Raw genomic sequence first — 19,766 nt, 5'->3', positions numbered from 1 at the left:
ATAGCTTTGCCATGTCTTGAAAGGCCCTATGGGTCATTAAAGAGTAGGTGAAGTATGGTTATTTGTTTTGGAGGCATCCAATTAGTGTACAGTACAGCAGGTTTCCAGCTCCTACAGTGTGCCAAATATACAGTGTGAGGGATTCAGCTTGATGTAATGTCTCTACCTTAATTGTCAATGCGAAGAACAGCAGACTGTTAAGCCAAGCAAAAAAAAAACCAAAAGGAACTACAAAGGATGGAAGGTGTCATACATGCTGGGGGTATGAGACAATTGCCAGAGTAACACTTTTCTTTTCTCTCCAACCCCTGAAGCTGTGGCACATTGAAAAAGTTCAGAAGGAATTCCATATCAAGCCAGAACCTTGTCAGTATCCTCTGAAGCTTTATGTGAAAAAAATCACATGCACACACAGAATTGTTGGCAAATCCTGCATCCCAAATGAGTCCAGCTAGTTCACACACTTGGCCTCTCAATTGCAAGGGATGAGGATGAAACAAATGTAAGTCGTTTAAGAGAGAAGTATTGGATTTTTGCTCCAGTGTTCATGGTAAATGCCCAACCTTTTTTTTTTTTTTCTCAGGTGTTTTACAGTTGTTTTCTCTATTTTTACAGTGAAAATAAAGGAAGCTAACAAAAAAATTGTTTACGTACAGTATATAGTTGGATTAGAGGTGGTGGTCATAGACCTGGAGGTTGGTAATAGTTCTCAGCTCAGTAGACTCTCATACAGTTTTGAGAAGAGCTCAAGGTCAGCTGAATGGATATGAAAGTATCAGAATTTAACCTCTATAAACATAAAGGGAAATGAAACAAAAGTATCGAACCCTTTAGCTTTAGAAGATGACAGTAGCTTTTGACAGCTTTAGAAGAATACAGTTTTCAATCACAAATAGAAGCCATTGGTACTAGACAGAAGTGTTTTGTGTGTGAGTCAACTTTGTAACAATATCACTGACATTATATGTCCTATTATATACAGGAAAAATGTGTTTGTTCACTTTCCTTCCTGGTAAAACCTTAGGATTTGGTGGCTGGCAATCCACCCCCACCCCCCGTATACTTTTTGAATGGAGAAAGTGTAAAACTGTTTTCTACAGTGACTGTTGAATTTATGGGTTAGATGTAGCTTCATCGTTGCACAGTGTCTGTTTGTCAGTTAGCGCTAAATTTGGTTGTTAGTCCACTGGCAGTCGTCTTTGAATTCTTCTGTGACGTGCTGTGCCCCCACAGATGAAATAAATTCATGACGACAGAAAACGAGTTCATTGAGTCTCCCGACTACTTAACTGCAGAAATGAACCAGGGAGAAAATATGTCACACAGCCAAAAATTACTGCTGTCACAGCTGATGAGCTCAAACAGACGGTTTGAAAAATGCTCCAACTTAGAAAACTGTCAGAGAAAAGGATTCTTACCGCTTTGAAGAACCCGACAGGAGAGTTTGAGTCTGTGATAGACAAGCTATACACAAATGTGAGTTTTACATATCACCATATTCCATTGTTCATGTTTATGTACGAGACAAAAGGCTTCAATGATGAGGACTCGCTTCAATTAACGGTATATCAGGGAAACTTTCCCAACTGGAGGAGTGAAAACTGATAAAGTCTATCATTGAAAAGAAAATGAATTGGGGTTGTCGTCAATCATGTTCGTTCTATATTTGGGCCAATACCGTTCATTGCTGTGTAAGGTTTTGTTTTATTGCTCGGTCTTGCCTATACATCCAGATGTTAGCTGATGTTGTCTTTAATGACGCTGAAATTCTCCGAAACATGCACAAAATCTCAATTGAAACTCTGTACTGATCAATCAAAAACAGTTGAATTTATAAATATATCTCACACACTCAGACAGCTGGACTACAGTGTATTACACTTGGTGTCAGCCATTTATCAATAGACTTTCTAAATAGGAATGTTATTTTATTAAAATCTCCTTGGTGTTGCACTATTGATTCATGATGTTTTGTTTCCTGTGTCTGTGTGGAGGTTGGTGGAATCTGGGGCAGACAGTGTGAACTGCTGCACGCTCCTTACTGGCTGGTGGAAATAAGCAGCTGGTGACTCCATGTGTATCAGAGGAGACACATGAGTGACTAGAACCTTCCATGCCAACTGAGGGAGATGGCAGCGGCTAAGATGGGAATCAGTCACTGCAAACTGGGCAGTGAAATGAAAAAACAAAATCAAACCAGGAATTTTAAGCACTTCCAGTGAGGGATTTCTTCAATGCACATGCAGCACAGATGATAGTGTAGCTTCAAAGTGACAGAGTAAAGTGAAGTAAGGTGTCTTCTGCGTAATATCGATTGGTGAGTTCATCAGGCCTAATAATGCTAAAACTATGAAAAAGGAACCCACAGAATGAGCCGTGATGAACTCCACGTCATGTTGGTCCAATCAGGTACGAAGTTGCCAAATGAGACGATGCAGTTCCTGTCTTGGTGGTAGAACTTGAACCAGTTTAGGAAGTATCAAAAATCCCAGCCCACTTTCCCAGTCAGTTTAGTTACAATAGATAAAAGATCCCAATATGTTGTTGTTGGACACTATTGAAATGCCATCCTTAACCTCCTAGGACCTGGCGTCCACATATGTGGACCTCACATTTTGGGTTCTCTAGACCACAATACTAACTTTTTCTCAACAAAGGCCTGGTGACCACATATGAGGATATTATACTGCCACTCAGTAATCGAAATTTAAAACTATTGTCCTCATATGTGGACATCATTTTTCTCAGGTCCCAATCAGCCTATATAGCAAAGAATAGAGCTCGGGTCTTAGGAGGTTAAAGGAAATGGAAGAGCAATTCACAGCTGTAAAACATTAGCACAGTTAAGGATGGTGGTAAGCCAGAAAGATCTCAGAAAAACAAACAATGAATTATGAAATGTATTAAATCTATTGGCAGGACGTTCAGCAGTTTTAAAAAAGTTAATTGATGTTTATTTCCCCATTGAGTCAAAAGGTACATGGATTTCTTATGTGATCTACAAAAGTAAATCTGCAAAAGTTGTATACCATGAATCAGTCTGTAGTATGGACTTTATAAGATGTATCTGTTGATTGTGGAATCAGAAGCAGCTTAGTGGACTGGTGACTGGATCAGGTGATGGGCTGAAATTTGATAGTAGCAGCTGGTGGGCAGGTGAAGAATGACAGAATGCCTCGCATCAGCTCAGATAAGAGGGAAAAGGGAGACAGTTTAAGTGTCAGCATGACACCTATCTCACTCTGTTTGTATCACACTCTGAAGCCAACCCCCTCAGGGGCCCTACCACTGGCACCATCTTCAATACTCAAAGAGCAGCTCAGTTACAGACACTGGCATGTGTTAATTCAGGGTAGCCTTTCTCCCCTTTAGAACGACTTCTACTCTGCCAGTCAAATTCTCCTGTGGGGTAAACCTGGCAAATGGCTAGTATTACAAATGTCAACACAAACCTCGTGATAGTGAGAACTCTCTGGAGTTATGCACATATTGCATGTAAGTTGTATACACAAAAATACAACACAGTTACATAAAGTATATGGAAAATAATCTCCAGCTCTGACCTTGAAAACTGCAACTTTGACATAAACAAACATAAACTCGCATAGACACAAATATGATCAAAAAAGCAACAACAACATCGACAATACACACATGACCAAGACAGATACAGTAGCAGCTAGACTGGCCACCCACATAAACATACATTTATATGTGTTGGTAGTGTGTATAAATGTCTAACCATGAGACTTTGTACTCAGACAGAAATGATAGGAGGTAGGCCATAGAGGGCTGTATGTGCACGTCATGGTCAGGAAATGTGGGCACCAAGCACATGTAGTGCATATACCACTATCTGTGAAACAAAATGAATTTTTCCTCAGCTGAATTGGAGAACTCAGAGCAAGAGTTTTTATTGGTGCTCATACTTACAGTATGTTAGGATTGTCTTGATTCATGTTTCACAATAGAGTTAATACGCAAAACTTTTAAATACATAAGAATCAAACCGCCTTGCTAAACTAGAGCCTTGAAACACAAATCTTTTCCTTACACAGAATGCAAAACTCTACTGTAAATGAGATCCTCAGCTCACAGAATACAGCCACCTCATATGAGCTTGATTTACACATCACTAAACCATTTAGCATATGTTTGGAAACATATCTCCTCACTTCAACAACATTCCCATGTTTGCACCAATACAATATAATTGTTAAACACTTCACCACTATGTAAGAGGCTGTTGTTAATGTGGTAAATTAGAGTTTTACTCTGCTGTACTCATGGTCTAATTACAGTACCTGTGAATGTTTATTGTATTTTCCATGGTTACATGATTGATCTCGACTTAAAGATGGGCAAAATATGTTTCATTTGTTGTGTTGTGGTAGATGGGAAGTAGAACATGCATTTTCTGTACTGAAGTCTAATTATTCATACAATCAGTAAATTGCTTTGAACAATCATTTTTCATAGCTTACATTGTCTATATTTATAATAATGTAGTTTATAGAGTGCATTCATACCGAGTGCTGCAAATCTGTTTCCTCTGTGATCAACATACAGGAAAAAATGGCCTCTTTTAAAATAAATTTGTATTAGTTATTTTTGACAGCGTTATTTCAGAATGAGCTGAAAAAATTATCCGTGGTGCATTACCTCATCTGATCAAATTCTTCTTCCTATGCAAGAGTTTGCATCTCAAAATGAGAGAGTAACCTTTTGAGATTGAAAGCATAAAACCCCCTGCTGAGAGTTAAAGAAAGAAAACCAACAGTCTGTCTTTATATGATGGTAAAGTGTACCAACATTACAAAACATGAGTAATTCAACCTACAGTCTGATTTGTTGCAGATTTAATTCATAATTATTGAGAGCTATTGAATACAGAGACCATAAAATAGGCATGATGAATCTGACCACAACTGCTAAAACTGTAAAATGGTAAAACATGACCCTAGGAGAATATACGTTGACTGTATGTGCTATGATGGTACACTGCAGAGGCATTAACAGCTGAGCCAGAGGCCTTGGCAGTTTTCCCACATAAAAAAAAAACCTTTTGGACTGCCTGCATAGAGAAGCAAGTTGTCTGAGCACTTTGAAAACTGCAGGATATTGTTCTCCCTTGGCAAAAGCCTATTTTCCACCAGAGACCTAGCATTCCTTGGTGAATAGTGAAAGTCTCTTCTTCGCAAAGCTGTTTGCTTATAGTATTCTGGCGAGAAAGTGGGTAAAGGTCATCTTGGATCATCTAACAGAAATGTTCTGAAGTAAAGAGAAAGAGGAAAAAAGGACAGACAGAGCGAGCGAGAGGTTCTGTATAATGTAGATCTTCATAGTTGCACAGGAAAAAAAAAAAAAAATCTTAAACCGAATAATGGACAATTCTACATTTCTCAGTTTTCACATTCCATTATCAAGGTCATGTGGGCATATTTTATTCCTTTTCACTGGCGCTCTTCGCCACACTGTATTTTATGTTGACCCATATCATTTCACATAGTTCTAATTGCCAACTGGCTTGGCATTAGAGATTCCTGAGGTCAGTTGGGGATCATGAGTGTAGGCGGTTCGGTATAACTAGTATCGCCATTACGGGTAGGGGGCTTGAGTTTTCCAGGATGCCTCAAAAGCTGCAAAGCTCTAAAACAGGGCCTGCATTAGTTAGAAATACTGTACATGTTTGTGTATATATATAGAACCTGTTTGGTTAAAATCTTTGACATTTGCTAACACACAATATGATTAAGAATTTTTAGGTGTTTATTTTGTATCATTCATATTCATATTGTTAGAACTATAAACATAAATTACACTACATCACAGGGCTGTAGTTGATGTACAGGGAGCCATTACTGTTGCCCTGCCTTGCATTTATTGATCATCAAATAAAAATATTGTGAATATAATTCTTGATTATACAGTAGAACCAAAATCTGTCAACAAAGTGTTTCTCATTCCTCTTCATCTCTGCTTGCAAATTAGGCATGCACTGAGATATGTACAGTTTTTTTTTACAGCATTTTATTATGTTTTAATGTGTGTGTGTGTGTGCCACTGTGTATGTCCTCGTGAGCATCTGCAAGCGCTTCATTTAGAAACACACAACCACAGTGTATCATGTACGGGAATGCATGATCCTATTGATTTGCCCACATTTGGTTTTGTTCCGCTCTCTGGTGTTTTTTGAGCATGTCTTGTGAGGTTTGTGCCGTTGCCATGACACTGCAACTGAGATAGTTCCGAACATTGCTGACAGTATCCACAACCACGCCATATTGGAAAAGACAGAGAATCATTCCCCTCTGTTCACTCTCTCAGCATGGCCTTCGTTCTTTCTTCAGAACCACTGGTTTCCTCAGGCAACCTCTTCATATAATAAAAGATGAAAGAATAGAGAAATTGCTTTTTTTTTTATATAACTGCAGGGGTGTTGAAAGACACTATTGTTTGTGTATGCAACTTGCAGTCACAATCTGTCAGCTCGGCAGAAAGTACAAAGGCAGGTGATTGTTCTTCTGTAGGTACTGTGATTTATACAAACTAAGGTTTGTAAAAGCAATCAAGCACATCTAAATGTCTACTTCTCTTCCCAACTAATAACACGCAGCTAGGAGAAGGGACACAGAAGAAGGGGGATGAGATGAACTGAGATGGTGAGAATGTGTCACCTCTCCAGTTTTTCACACTTTTCTGAAATAGGGGTGACAAACAGGCGAGTGCCATTTGTGAGCAGGCGGATTGTGACAGGATTTCTGACAGGTCTGGCAACTCTAATTAGAGGAGTGGAGCAGGCAGGCTGAGAGTGAGCAACACTTAAGCTAGAAGGGTCAATGGTTCAATGACACATTCACCAACATGCGTACAGTGCAGCACATATTACATTCACACAAAGAGCAGATGCACACACAGTACACGCCTCTATATCACACTATTATAGGGAGGGCAAAGGTCACATACAGTGCATGACTTCCAAGTCACTTACTGGAGCTCTATAGCAGCTCCTGAGAAAATAGCAAGACACCTAGAATATAGAAGTAGTCTCAGATCTTTTGCCTACTCTGGCATTTCATGCTTTTTTGAATAAAATTCTTTCAATGTGAATTTAAAAGTATTACCATAATGCTAGAATGAAGTAGTGTTGAAACTGCCAATTCAAAAAAAATAAAAACAAAAGAACAAAACCCATCATCTCACTCAAAGCAAATTTCCACATATTGTTTTAATCCTGTGGTTTTCCCTTTTTGATCCAACTATAATTAAATGTGAATTCACACTTTAAAAAAAGGCCAAAATGCAACATTAAGCTTCCCATCCGTGAAAATGTGTCAATTTACACTGTTTAGTCCTCGTGCTCTGCTTTGTAATTGTGTACAGTTGTACATGTATAATTTTCTGTCCTCTGAGTGCCCCGCTCTTCACCAATCTTATGATAGAGAAAACTACAGTGACAGTTACAAACTGTCCTTGCGGATTTACTAAAGCTGAAGCCGCTGCTGTGGCTAAGGGTTGCACTGGGTTTCCCCTCCCCTCCCATCCCCTCGCGTGTGCAGCAGTAGTGCACATGCACACATACAGATCCAGAGCCACATCACGTCCCCATCTACGGGGGGGATAGCAACTGGAAAAGGTTCACATGAGTCAACAGGCATGCATGACGCTGGAATTTGTACCTGAGGGACTGTGCTCAATCTGGGGGACGTAATACCCCGCCACACTCCCTCCTGCCCCTCAATCCCCCTCCCCACACACAACTGCTCACTCAGCTGGGCCTGCACCCCCGCCTGCCCTCACTCTCCAACAAACTGATATCCTTTAAAGGCTGCCGCGGGCAAGGCCAGTTTACATATATCCAACTCGACAGGCGAGCCAAGAGGAAACAAGACCAATGACCCGCATGGATCCATTCACATGCAAAGACTGGAGAAAATGAGAAACTATAAGTCTCTTTCTCTCTTTGTCACACAGTCTTTTTCCCTAATTCTTATTTTTTTTAACTTTTATTCTATTTATTTGTTTTTACATTTCCTAGTTTTGTTGATTTAGCATCACGTTGCATTTGTAAATCTACACTGTCTCCTCAATCCTCTTATTGGTGATAAACTTTATGAAATATCTTATTTACTTTTCCTGCACAGTTGTTTTAAAAATATGTTTTTGATTGATGTTGCATTATACAGTATTTGAGACTATTTTATTTGAACTTCCTGTACTATTTCTATACTGAGTTTTATTTTTAACTTACTTAGGTGTATGTAAAGACAAAAACAAATCAAAAAACAAAAGTAGACTGAGTATTATTCTTATGCTGAGCAGTTTACATTTTCTAATGGAAAATTACTTAGAAGCATTTTGTGATACTGACATACAATTCTGCCAAATACAAAGTAGACTCATAATTAACATAATATTCATGTCAGGTTTTTGAAAGCACAAATCCTCTGTGAGAGGACTTTTCCCAACCTTCCCATGCGTTGCTGAGGGTGTGACTCATGATTTTTACCCACTAGTGAAGCTAATAACAGAGTGAATAAAAGAGAAAAAACATTCACTCCTTTTCAACTTTAATTAACCTTAAGAAATAAAACATAAATAACATTGATGTGTAACACTGATAATGAAACAGTAGTTTTATATAACATGTGCCATTCTTACTTCTGTTATTGGAATTCAGGATTTGGAAGCTCGTGCATATGAACTTGGCTTTATTTGCTATTAACAATGTGAGTACAAAGCCTGCCAACATCTCGTTGAAAATGCAACAGGACAGTACAGAAAGGAAGTGGTCTGCGCATGAGAGGGTTACATCTGTCCCATATTCTGTCCAGTGTGTGTTGTAGGCTGAGATTTCCTTCATCAGCTATCTGTCACACTCACCAAACCCCTGACAATTCTAGCACCATGTTTATTTCTCCACAATGCTTACACAACATTTGAAGTAAGTGTTAGGTGAGAAAAGAATAAAAAAATATGTTTCAGTTACTTTGGGAAAATATGTCAGCGTTTTTATTTTACCTGATCTAATATATGAAAGACCACAACTGCTAGACAACACACACTGCATTTGAGTCTCTCCAAATCGTGCAGATGATACCCTAACAAGCTCTTTTATCCACCTACCAAATATGGACTTAATTCCACCAGCGCATCCGTATGTTTGTATATGATAATCTAACAGTGTAGCCCAGGGCTATCCTTTCAAGATGATATCTTAATTACGGAAGTTAAACCGCAGTCTTGATAGTCCTGATAGTGGCACAGACTATGCCAAAGATTGAGGAGAGTTGATTTGATAGACTTTATCTTTTGCTTTAATTAGGGGCAGATTTGGGCAGAGACTTTACAGGTTAATTACAGTCACATTCATTAAGATGCACGAATGTATTATAATTCTTGTTCAGGTTCATTATCTGCAGCGATATAGAGGAATTAATTGGATTTCACCTTTGGCTTTGTGACCTGTCTACAAGAGTTTTTATTTGGACTTGCAGCTCCAGACACTGCTGTCTGGTTGCAGTCGATCTCCCATTAATGTTTGTGCTTTGTCACTGCAGTAATTGGCAATACCTCCAGCACACAAACACCTATCTAATTAGGAGAGCTACCCACAGCTTGGAAAGACATCTGAGAGAATCTAAAATGTAATTCTGTACTCTTTTAAAGCTTAGAAAAATCATTAAGCCCTATTCATTTAATATATAAAACCTAGTTGCCTTAATGTGACATTTATAATCATAAGAGCAGGGCAGAGGCTATATTTTCATTACAATATATTACCAGTCTAATCGCTTGTAATTGAGTCTTGCCTGCAGGTGTAAATTGACGCTCTACAGGGTGCACACTATTGAAAGAATGAGTTTAAGCACAAAAAACTTTTTTTGTGTGTTGAGAAAATCACCCACACTATTTCTACTCCCCTTTGTTTGATGCGTCTAAATATGAAAATTCTTGAGTTAAATCACATTTCCATAATTTTCCTGACATCAAAAACACACTAGTACTTTGTAATCATTAAGTCTAAATTAGAAGAGGATACTCCACCAAAAATCTATCTTTTGAGCATCAAGTTTTTGATACCTGTAGGCTTGAAGCCAAGTAATCTGTGAAGCTTGTAGTACGGCTGCTTCAGTGGATTCCAGTAACGCATCATTGTAAACAACAACAACAACAACAAAAAAGATAATATGTTAAAACATAAATATCTATAGAAACCAGTGCTGCAGGGTAATCCACTTCTCCACCATAGATCCATATGTTCTGTGGTGAGACAGGAAGTATTTTCTATTTTCCAAGACAGGACTGCTACCTTATCCTTTCAGTACTCTTGAATCTGGAGCGTGGAGCGTGTGTATTCATTATGGTTAAGTGTCCAGGGGACACACGTGGCCTTGGGCTTCAATTATAAAAGGCTTATGTACTCAATTTTTTCTTAGGCTACTACCAAACTGCTTACTATGAGAACATGCATTCTGAGTAAAACTGTAGAGTTGAGGTTGAAGGAAAAGATGAAAGATCAAAGAATGAAGGCTACACAGCTCTCAATGACTTTAGTGGGTATTTTTTTCCTTTTCTCTGTCTTTTTGATATATGAAATAGAAATGTTTGGCATGTTTTAGTCAGTGTAAGTATATATGTGGTAAACTGTATGGGCAGTGTGGCTAAATAAACATGATCAATGATCATGGATGGATTATGAGAAAATTGGCCCCTGGGCACAGACAAGTAAAAGGCCACCCCATCCCTCCTTCATTGGAGCTAGACACCCACACAGAACACTTTTTTCTCTTTCTTACATTTGTTAGTTTTGCATTTACTTTTTGCTCATTCTGTTTTTTTTGCTGGTCAATTTACATCTCTATGTCCTCTTTTTTTGCATCGTTATGGCCATGTATTTTTAGTCATTTGGCATGTGTTGTTGTTTTTTGTCTCTCTGTAGTAATTTTGCATCACTAGTAGTCATATTGAATCCCTGTAGTTGTCGTTTTGCTTCTATTTTTTAAACTTGTTTTGTGTCAGTCTTAGTCTTTTTTGGCATCTCTTAAGTGTTTCTTTAAGCAATATTTTGCAGGTGAAGCCCAGGTTTCCCCCTGCCCTTTGGGGCCACAGGGCCTGTGCCTGATTGGCCTATGAATTCATCCATGTGAGTGATATGCTTTCAACAGAAGCAGGTTGAAAAACAGTGTGTGATAAAGTCAAAGATTTCCAAGCATGTGATTTTGAAGAGTCACATTCTGAGTTGTTGTGAATCAGCCATACTGCCTAACAAGCTAAACTGAGCTGAAAGATGCATAAACTTTCAGGCTGAGTTGTTGATTCTCAGTGGGAACAGCAGAACAGCAACACAATAACATGCATTGGCTTGCAATATATCTACATGATTTGTGACAGAAAATAAAAAGCTTCATGATTATATCCATATCATATGCATAATTTAATTTCCTAATCATTGGGAAAGTGAATGTGGACAGCAATTTCCATGTCATTCATTTTTGAAATATACAATAATGGTCAAAGACTGACATCCATGCTTCTATTTAGGCTGAACTGTTCTTATTTTCTCCAATATCTGTGATCTAATAAGCATCATTTTAGAGGCATATAAGACATTTTATGTACCCATGTATATTACTGTTGGAACTCAGTACATTCAAAGTTGTGGAGACCACATGCTCTTTGTGCTAAAGACAATAAAACTCACTTCCCCACAGTTCCTCACTGTTCACACCTGGGGACAACCCTCCACCAGGGACCTCACTGACCAGTCAGTGTTGGTCAGTGTGTGACATGTGACCCACAAGTGTGTCACCAGAAAAAAACAGATCTCTTTCTTTGTTCTCTCTCTTCTCTCCTTGGCTTGCTCAGGAGCAGCAGCTCCTCTTCCCTCACGGCCCTTCACGGAGCAACAAGGCTCCAGCCCAGGTCATGACAGCCACCGGGGACATTGAGCGCTCTGGCCGGCCTGCTCACAGCAGACCGCAGCACACAGGTTCTAATCCACCTAGCACAGCAAAGCACAGCACAGCTAAGCAACAGAAGTATTAACCTTTGTTAATGTACATGTTGGTTAATGTCTTGTTATTGTAATGTTTGCTTAGGTTGTGGTTAGTCACAGAGTTAATTGGGTACTTGTATGTTCACACACATACCCGTAGTATGTCTCGGCTCTAGAACCTGCATGCAGCTAACCTTCTCCCGCTAACCTGGTACCTTTAGACTACATGAGCTAGACTAACAAAGAAACTCACACCTTCCCACCCCCACACACCAAGTGGTTTCAGCGGCCATTTTGAGTAGTTACTTTGTTTACCGCCATCTTGTGTAGTCTTCTTTGTTCAGGCTATGTGGTCACAGCAACCATTTTAAATCAGCCATCTTGCCGTATAACTGCTGGTGTGTTTAATGTTGCACAAGTGTGAGTATTGCCATCCTCTACAGAGTAGAACTCCAATCCTTCAACTTTAACTTACTGTTGATATCGTAATTTGGATATAGTTATTAAGTTAATTATTAATCAGAGTTCCAGATTAATAGTAATAATTTGAGGTACTGCCTCTGGTAATATCAAAAAGCTTTTCCATTAAAAGCATGACGTGTGCAGAACAGTGAGAAAGAGAAAGGGAGTGGGTCTACAAATCTTCATCTGAATACTGTCCACACCAGGAAAACATTGCATTCTGCATTTGCATTCTCTCTCCTACTTTAGGAGTATTGTTTTCTTTTAATCACAAGTGTGTTTTTCATCTAAACTTAACTAAGAAGTTCTAGTTTCCTAAACTTAACCATCCAGGTAACACATTAGAAAATGCTCACATTAGCTGTTTTGCAGGCAAACAACCTCTAATTTTGTTTAGACCTGAGGTCCTTGTTAAATATGTTTAATATTCTCTATTTTGAGGAAAAGAGTGAGTGTTTTCTTCATAATTTAAGTATAAAGCTCTGTTGGATTTTTTTTTTATGGATTTTGACATGCCTGTCAGCCATGTGCCCTCAGTGTCAGAATGAAGCTGAATGAACTTTAAAGAACTTTGTCTCATCTCATTTAGTTTGAGCCACCACACCTGAGCACAGATGTAGAATACTGGACTTTACACTTTTTGTTCACACTTTTTTTTTTTGCTTGTTAAACACATGACAGTTTGAATTTTACTCTTACTCTGCAATGATTTACTCTGAGGAGGCAGGTTGAGATTACCAGTACTCAACACCCTGACAGGATTTGCTTTTTTGTGGGGTGAATGCAGTTAGCCTTTGTGTCAGAGAAACATCCCAAGGCAGCTAATACAAATTTATAAACTGCAAAGGTACGTGAGTGATAATTGTTAGGAGTGCCTTGTGATCATAAGGTTCAGAATTTAGGAACAACCTTTCAAACTTTATATTGATCTGTATGTTTGGCTGATGCTACAACAGTAATTTAACTGCATGACTAATGTGGCAATTTTATCAACAAAGCAAGAACTTCAACACAGAAAGCTCACGTCTAAGGAAGGCTGGTCAGAAAAACACAAAACAAACCAAAAAATATTAAACTGAGAAGAAAGCTACACTGAGTTGCATCCATTTTTTTCTGGCTCCAGAAACTAATTATCCATAATTGAATAACTATTTGGAATACTTATAAATGGAAAGTGAAATACAGCTAATTACAAATGAATATACACTTTTTAGTAATGATTAGTACTTCATGAAAACAAGGCCGGCCCAAGGCATACTTGGGCTCAATCCCATTTCACCCCTTGCCCCTACCACTTAGCCCTACCCCTCCGTTTTGCGTGATCACGTTTAGGCGTAGGGTGTCCCGATTTGTTGTATTAAATTCTCACTAAAATATACTATGCATTATAAACATACTGAATGTTAAATTTATATAATCCAATGGAATAGCTATGCTCACAACTGAGGTTAGATTTGTATGTGAACCAGCCTTTACTGAACTAGGATTGTTATTGAATCGAACCTGGAGGGAATAAAGTAAAACAAAAATGGTGTGAAGGCCCTGGGAGCAATGGTGTTGGAGTAGCAGCTGTAGTGAGGCCTAGATTGAGGATAGACGAGAGCCTTAGGTTTAGGGTAATTGGGAGGCTTTTGGATGCCTGGACCTACTACACGCCTTGTCCACAGGAGTCTTAGTTAGGGTAGATGAGAGGCTTCTCGACACCTGGTCCTACTACTCTACCTTGGCAGGCCTGTTTTGGGGAATTCCACACGGGGCTGGACACCATTGTTCCCAAGGCGTTGATAGGTTCCCTTTAGAAAATAAGTGTAGAACCCACCTCTTTTCCTCCAACAGATTCTTGTTGAGATAGAGGGGTAGGGTGAAGTGGAGGGGCTAACTGGGCCTTCAAACGAAGATTTTTCAAGGGCACACTTTAAACCGAGTGTCATGAGATATTTTCCCGAATGCCTTGGGAATCACCGGCAAGATGGCTGAGTCACCGACCCAAGCGACCAAAGAGACTCATGTAATTTTCTCCGTTAATAAAGATTTAAAAATTATGGCAACCATTGTTGTTTCAATTAATTATGGTCCTTTTCTTCATGAAAGCCACACAAAAAATCGCTAGTAGTATGCTGATGTCTCTGTATCTATGTTAGCTTTACATCTTTATTACTGATGCATGACAATCCCACATTTTGGCATATTTTAATGCTGCATTCCCACCCCATTTGATGGCATATGACATCCTAAATTTGACTCCAACGTCCAGCATCTGCTTAAGTGAAAGCCATCGGAGACTACTGATGACGTATTGCGTTTTTAAAGGGGTGTCCCATTTTATAGGGGTAAATTTCAAGGGCTACCCCTTGTAACTCAGTTCCAAGAGGCAGGGGACAAGGGATAAAGCTATTATACACATGTATGTACTGTACAGTCTGCTACAGTGCTGAAATATAACACTATAGCTTACTATAGGTATGTATTTTAACACAAAAAATTTTTCAACACAGAAATAATAAAAACATTTTAATCGACGCGCACCGCCCGTGGCAACCAGCACACACGCCCATACCTAGGGCACACAGCATCTATCTGTGCGCATGGTGTGCACTCTCATGCCAAGAGCCGCTGTTGCTGTTCGCTCTGAGATTTATTTGATTGTTATTTTTTGTTTATTGTATGTTGGTGTTTGGATTTTACAATTGCTCTACCTGGAGATGACGCACAGGTTCTCAGAGACCAGTTTGGCTGGACTGCACAGCAGCCGGCAGCCCTGTTCTTTGTCAACAATGAAGGTAATTATTGCTCACTATAGGCCTACTATTTACAAAATCAAAAACTAGTTTGTATTCACTAAATAAGGTTTGTGAGATGGCTGCTTCTGTGACTATCCCGCATCCTACCTGGAGTGGTCATGCTGATAGATGTTTTTCTACTTTCCAATTTTTTGCGGGTACACAGGCTAAACCCAGTGTGTAAAATTGCGATCACATCGCGATTTCTCTTTCTCTCTCTCTCCCTAATGTGATATGAGCCTTACTATATTATGACGTTTTCATTTTTCGTGCCTTACTATACTATGAAATTTTATGCTTTCCTATACTATGACGATTTTATGCCTCACTATGACATTATTATGCCGTAATATTGTATGTGCTTTTTATGCCTTACTATACTATGATGTTTTTAAGCCTTACTATAAAATTACTTTTCTATTCTTTACTATATACCGTTTTTATGCCTTACTGTAATATTACATCGTTTATGTCTTACTATACTAAGACGTGTTTATAATGATTTTATGCCTCATATACTATCATGTTTTTTATGTCTTACAATTCTATGATTTTTTATTATGTTGTTATACGTCACTATTCTGACAATTTTATGACATTTTTATGCATTACTATACTATGACGTCATTTTTTTGTATCACTATACTTTAATTTTTTTATGCCTCACTATAGTGTGACTTTTTTTCTGCCTCATTATACAATGATGTTTTTTATTGCTTACTATACTTTTACGTTTTTATGATGTTTTTGATGCCACATTATACTATGAGTGTTTATGATGTTTTAATGCCTCACTATACTACGTTTTTTATGTCTTAATATACTATGATGATTTTATAACGATTTTATCCCTCACTATAGTATGACTTTGACTATGTCCTTTTCATACTGTTTTCATGCCTTACTATACTGTGAAGTTTTAGATGTTTTTTTGCCTTACTATTCTATGTCGCTTTAATGCCTTTATACACTATGACGTTTTTGTGATGTTTTTTTACCTTGCTATACTATGACATTTTTTACGCCTTATCATTCTATGACATTTTTATCCCTTACTAACCTTTGACTTTTTTTATACCTTACTATACTATGACATTTTCATGATATTTTCATGTCTTACTATACTATGATGTTTTTATGCCTGTTTTTATGCCTAATTATACAATGATGTTTTTTTTCATTACTATAATATAACATTTTAATGATGTTTTTATGCCTTACTGTATTATGACGTTTTTATGTCTTACTATAGTATGACGTCTTCATGATGTTTTCATGCCTTACTATACTATGATGTTTTTATGCCTTATTATACTATGATGTTTTTTTGCTTACTATACTATAACATTTTTATGATGTTTTTATGCTATACTATACTGTAATGTTTTTTTTCGTTACTATACTATAACATTTTTGTGATATTTTTATGGCTTTGTATATTATGACATTTTTATGCCTTACTATACTATGATATTTTTATGCCTTACAATACCATGACATTTTCATTACTTTTTTATGCCTTACTATACTATGACATTTTCATGATGTTTTCATGCATTACTATACTATGATGTTTTTATGCCTTATTATACTATGATGTTTTTTTTCCTTACTATACTATAACATTTTTATGCCTTACTATACTATGTCGGTTTTTGTGCCTTACTATACTATGACATATTTTATGCCTTACCATACTATGACATTTTCATGACTTTTCATGCCTTACTATACTATGATGTTTTTATACCTTATTATACTATGATGTCTTTTCCTTACTATTCTATGTCGTTTTTATGATGTTTTTGATGCCACATTATACCATGAGTGTTGATGATGTTTTAATGCCTCACTATACTACAACGTTTTTTATGTCTTAATATACTATGATGATTTTTTAATGGTTTTATCCCTCACTATAGTATGACTTTGACTATGTCATGATCATACTATTTTCATGCCTTACTATACGGTGAAGTTTTTGATGTTTTTTTGCCTTACTATTCTATGTCGTTTTAATGCCTTAATACACTATGATGCTTTTGTGATGTTTTTTTACCTTGCTATACTATGACATTTTTTATGCCTTATCATTCTATGACATTTTTATCCCTTGCTATCCTTTGACTTTTTTTATACCTTACTATACTATGACGTTTTCATGACATTTTCATGTCTTACTATACTATGATGTTTTTATGCCTTACTATACTATGACATATTTTATGCCTTATCATACTATGACATTTTCATGATGTTTTCATGCCTTACTATTCTATGATGTTTTTATGCTTTACTATACTATGATGTTTTTTATGCCTTATCATACTATGACATTTTTATGACTTACTATCCTTTGACTTTTTTATACCTTACTATACTATGACATTTTCATGATGTTTTCATGCCTTACTATACTATGATGTTTTTATGCCTTATTATACTATTATGTTTTTTTGCTTACTATACTATAACATTTTTATGATGTTTTTATGCCATACTATACTATAATGTTTTTTTCGTTACTATACTATAATATTTTTGTGATATTTTTATGGCTTTGTATATTATGACATTTTTATGCCTTACTATACTACGACATTTTTATGCCTTACAATACCATGACATTTTCATTACTTTTTTATGTCTTACTATACTATGACATTTTCATGACGTTTTCATGCATTACTATACTATGATGTTTTTATGCCTTATTATACTATGATGTTTTTTTTTCTTTACTATTCTATGTCGTTTTTATGACGTTTTTATGCCTTACTATACTATGTTGGTTTTTGTGCCTTACTACTATGACATATTTTATGCCTTATCATACTATGACATTTTCATGACTTTTTCATGCCTTACTATACTATGATGTTTTTATACCTTATTATACTATTATGTTTTTTTCCTTACTATTCTATGTCGTTTTTATGACGTTTTTATGCCTTACTGTACTATGACATTTTCTAGATGTTTTCATGTCTTACTATTCTATGATGTTTTCATGCCTTACTATAATATGATGTTTTTTTTTCTTACTATACTATAACATTTTTATGATGTTTTTATGCCTTGCAGTACTATGATATTTTTTTCATAACTATATTATAACATTTTTATGATATTTTTATGCCTTACTACATTATGATGTTTTTATGCCTTACTATACTGTGACATATTTTATGCCCTATCATACTATGACATTTTCATGACGTTTTCACGCCTTACTATACTATGATGTTTTTATTCCTTCTTATACTATGATGTTTTTTTTCCCTACTATTCTATGTTGTTTTTATGACTTTTTTTTTACTATACTATGTCGGATTTTGTGCCTTGTCATACTATAACATTTTTATGCCTTACTATACTATGACAATTTTATACCCTACTGTACTATGATGTTTTTACGCCTTATTATACTATGTTTTTTTCCCTCATCATACTATAACATTTGTGTGATGTTTTTATGCCTTACTATATTATGACATTTTCTATGCCTTATCATACTATGACATTCTCATGACATTTTCATGCCTTACTATACTAAGATGTTTTTATACCTTGTTATACTATGTTTTTTTTCCTTACTAGTCTATGACGTTTTTATGCCTTACTATATTATGAAATTTTTTATGCCTTACTATAATATAACATTTTTTATGCCTTCTCATATTATGACATTTTTAGGCCTTACTATACTATGACATTTTCATGACGTTTTCATGCCTTACTGTACTATGATGTTTTTATACCTGACTATTCTATGTCGTTTTTATGATGTTTTTATACCTTACTATATTATGTCAGTTTTTGTGCCTTGTCATACTATGACATTTTCATGTCTTACTATTCTGTGAAGTTTGTATGATGTTTTTGTGTCTTACTATAATAAAGCATTTTTTTTTATTCCTTACTATACTATGATGTTTTTATTATGGTTTTATGCCTTACTATACTATGACATTTTAATGGCTTACAATCCTTTGACTTTTTTATGCCTTACCATACTATGACATTTTCATGACATTTTCATGCCTTACTATACTATGACATTTTTTATCCCTTATCATTCTATGACATTTGTATGCCTTACTATCCTTTGACTTTTTTTATTCCTCACTATAATATTATATTTTCATGACGTTTTCATGCCTTACTATACTATGACATTTTAATGGCGTACTATCCTTTGACTTTCTTATGCCTTAATTTACTATGATATTTTCATGATGTTTTGAATGCCTTACTATACTATGACATATTTTATGCCTTATCATACTATGACATATTTTATGCCTTATCATACTATGACATTTTCATGACATTTTCATGCCTTACTATACTAAGATGTTTTTATTATGGTTTTATGCCTTACTATACTATGACATTTTAATGGCTTACAATCCTTTGACTTTTTTATGCCTTACCATACTATGACATTTTCATGACATTTTCATGCCTTACTATACTAAGATGTTTTTATACCTTATTATACTATGTTTTTTTTCCTTACTATT

General features: G+C 36.4%; 1 long non-coding RNA gene across 1 annotated transcript in view; it reads left to right on the top strand.

The window, feature by feature from the left end:
- Nucleotides 1-16,562, top strand: part of LOC130175960 (uncharacterized) — a 39,326-nt gene extending 22,764 nt beyond the window's left edge. The window contains exon 3 of the long non-coding RNA XR_008828808.1: nucleotides 11,869-16,562. This is a non-coding gene — a long non-coding RNA (uncharacterized LOC130175960). The remainder of the gene's footprint in view (nucleotides 1-11,868) is intronic.
- Nucleotides 16,563-19,766: the final 3,204 nt, after the last annotated feature.

This window comes from Seriola aureovittata, chromosome 2 (assembly GCF_021018895.1).
Source record: "Seriola aureovittata isolate HTS-2021-v1 ecotype China chromosome 2, ASM2101889v1, whole genome shotgun sequence".
NCBI classification, from domain to species: Eukaryota; Metazoa; Chordata; class Actinopteri; order Carangiformes; family Carangidae; genus Seriola; species Seriola aureovittata.
Note: the sequence above shows the minus strand (reverse complement) of the source record. Positions and strands in the feature narration are given on the sequence as shown.